Source organism: Bubalus kerabau, chromosome 4, assembly GCF_029407905.1.
Source record: "Bubalus kerabau isolate K-KA32 ecotype Philippines breed swamp buffalo chromosome 4, PCC_UOA_SB_1v2, whole genome shotgun sequence".
Taxonomy (NCBI): domain Eukaryota; kingdom Metazoa; phylum Chordata; class Mammalia; order Artiodactyla; family Bovidae; genus Bubalus; species Bubalus kerabau.
In genome coordinates this window covers 152,921,310-152,924,632 of record NC_073627.1, presented here as the reverse complement: position 1 = coordinate 152,924,632, position 3,323 = coordinate 152,921,310, and the positions used below count along the sequence as shown (strand labels likewise).

General features: G+C 38.8%; 1 pseudogene; it reads left to right on the top strand.

The window, feature by feature from the left end:
• Positions 1-800: 800 nt before the first annotated feature.
• LOC129651006 (glutaredoxin-related protein 5, mitochondrial-like) lies at positions 801-2,201 on the top strand (annotated as a pseudogene).
• The last annotated feature ends 1,122 nt before the right edge of the window (positions 2,202-3,323 follow it).

The following is a 3,323-nucleotide window of genomic DNA, read 5'->3' as shown; positions in this document are numbered from 1 at the left end:
GGTTTCACTACTCCGGTCAAAAAGGTCACTTCTTAATGTGAGCCTACACATTGTGTCATGCATAAAGAAATATCGTCTAGCTGAAAATTGTCACCTGAACTTAACAATGTTTTTCAGGATGTGATTAAAATTATCAACCATATTAAAACACATGCTCTTAACTCACATCACACACCTCTGTGAGGAGACGGACACAGAGCACACACGTCTTCTCTTAAACACAAATGTGAGATGGTTTTCTAAAGGTATATCACTGGCTAGAGTTTTTGAGTTATGAGAGCTTCTCCAAATAATTCTTTTAGAAAAATGGTCACCACTGGCAGCATATTTCACTGACACAGAATGGACCACAAAACTTGCTCACTTGTGTGACATATACAACCTGCTCAATGAACTCAATCTGTCCCTTCAGGCGAGCATGACAACTTGTTCAAGTCAGCAGATAAAGTGGCTGCATTCAAAGTTAAACAGCAGTTATGGGGGTGAAAAGTTTGGGTTTTGTTTTTGTTTTTAACATGTTTCAAACATTAGCAGAGATTTTGAAAGAGATTGAGCCAGGGGCTTCTTTCTCCCAAATGGTGCGTGATTACCTATCTCAGCTTTCAAAAGGGTTTGAGCATTATTTCCCAACCACAGATGATCCCCAATCTGGGAAGGAATGGATCTGCAGCCTATTTGTGAATAAACCAGGTGAACTGAATTTGGTGATGCTAGGAGAGGATTAGTTGCTTGAGATCAGAAATGACAGTAGCCTTAAAAGTATGTTTGGGGCAGTTAAGGGCTCTGGCCAGCATGTGGGGATGAGAGGATCCCTGAGCCAAGCAGGTCTCTGCTTCTCTGGGGGCACAGAGAATGCCTGTAGGGCCCCAGGTGTGCAGGTGGTGAGCTTAGGTGGAAGCAGCTCATTGGAGCACCTGGACACATTGGGGAAGGACAAGGTGGTGGTCTTCCTCAAGGGGATGCCAGAGCAGCTCCAGTGCCGCTTCAGCAATGCCATGGTACAGATCCCACAACCTACAATGTGCTAGACAACCCCCAGCTCCCACAAGGCATTAAAGACTATTCCAACCAGCCCACCAGCCCCCAAGTGTACCTCAACTGCAAGTTCATGGAGGAGGTGGTGACATTCTTCTGCAGATGCACCAGAACTGGGGAGCTGGTGGAAGAACTGAAAAAGCTGGGGTATCTACTCTGCCCTCTTAGATGAAACAGAAGATCAGGACTCAAAGTGAGGGTGACTGAGCCAGCAGCCACTGGTGTCAGAAGCACACTGCCAGAGAAGCCTTACCAATTCTGGTTTTCACTCTTCAGATGACTCCTTGCACTGATACCTCCAGTGTATAAGCAACTGGGTGATTTTAGTGACTTATCATGAATGTAATTGTAACCACTGGACTGTCATAATCAATGTTGTATTATAAGATTGCTGTTAACAAAATTCCTTCTTATGTTGTTCTTTGCTCTTTGCCTGATTCAGAAATAAACCTAGGAGCTTTTGAATCATCGTCATTATTCAGGAGTCCTCTGCAAGTACGTCAGTCTGCAAAGATAATTTATACCCTCTCTCCAATTTTTTGTAACTTGTTCTGTTAAGAAAAATAATGGACAAGGAAGACAATGAGATAACTGGGGTGCTTTTTTTTTTTTAAATAAACTGCCAACCCAGAGGGGGAAAAAACTATGTTTGAGGCAACTTCAAATCTCTAACATTTTGGATTGAAGTCAAGGCAGAATATACTGAGATTGCCACAAAAGCAATGAAAAGTCTGCTTCCATTTCCAACATCCTATCTTTGTGACTCAGGGCTTTCTGCAGTGACAGTGATCAAAACAAAATCATGGAATAGACTGGACATAAGCAACACACTTTCAGGTGTCTCTGTCTCCCATCACCCCCAGATAGGATCATCTAGCTGCAGGAAAACAAGCTCAGGGCTCCCACTGATTCTATGTTATGGTGAGTTGTATAATTATTTCATTATATATCACAATGTAATCATAGAAATAAAGTGCATAGTAAATGTAATGTGTTTAAATCATCCTGAAACCATCCCCCACTCAGCCTGTGAAAAAACTGTCTTCCACAAAATTGGTGCCAAAAAGATTGGGCACTGCTGTTTTAAAGGTTGAATAATATTCCATTTGTGTACAGGCATACCTTGGACATGTTGCAGGTGTGGTTCAAGACAACAAAAATAAAGTGAATATTGCAACAAAACACTCCACATGAATTTTTGGGTTCCCCAGTGCATATTAAAGAAATGTTTATACAATATTATAGTCTGTTAATATGCAATAGACTTATGTCTGAAAAACCAATATACATACCGTAATTTTTTTTTTTATTTTATTTTTAAACTTTACATAATTGTATTAGTTTTGCCAAATATCAAAATGAATCCGCCACAGGTATACATGTGTTTTTAAAAAAACAGCTCTTAGTTTCAGTCGTCTTTCCTTTTGTATTTTTAGTCCTTTTTTTTTTCATTTATAGCTGCCCTAATTTTTATTTTTTTCTTTCTGATAACATTCAGCTTATATTCATTGTTTAGTTCCTTGATGTTCTTAGTTGTTAGGTTGCTTATTTGAGAGCTTTCTTTTTTCTTAATGTATACTATTATCATTATAATCTTGCTTTCTAGAACTTCTCATAAGTTTTAGTATGTTGTATTTCATTTTTATTTGTCTCAAAATAACTTTCCTATTTCCTTTTGATTTCTCTTTTAACCCTTTTGCCATTCAGGAACATGTTTTCTTAATCTCCATATATTTGTGATGAGCTTCCCTAGTGGTTCAGCAGTAAAGAACCCACCTATAACGTAGGAGACATGGATTTGATTCCTGGGTCAGGAATATCCCCTGGAGAAGGAAATGGCAACCCACTCCAGTTATTATTGCCTGAGAAATCTCATGAACAGAGGAGCCTGCCAGGCTATAGTTCATGGGGTCACACGAGTTGGACATGAATTAGCAACTAAACAACAAAAACATTTGTGATATGTCTGGCTTTCCTACTGTTATGGATTGTCATATCATTGTGGTTGGAAAAGAAAGTTAGAGTAATTTCAATTATATTAAATTTGTTAAGACTTGTTTTGTGACCTAACACATTATCTATCATGGTGAGTATTCCATGTATGCTTGAGACGAATGTGTATTCCAGGGGTATTGGATGAAATGTTCTGCATATTTCTGTTATATTCATATTTCTGTTAGGTTCATCTGATCTGATATGTAGTTTAAGTCCAATAATTTCTCTATTGATTTTCTTTGGGGATGTTCTCTCCATTGTTGAAAGTTGGGTATTGAAGTCCCACGGTATTA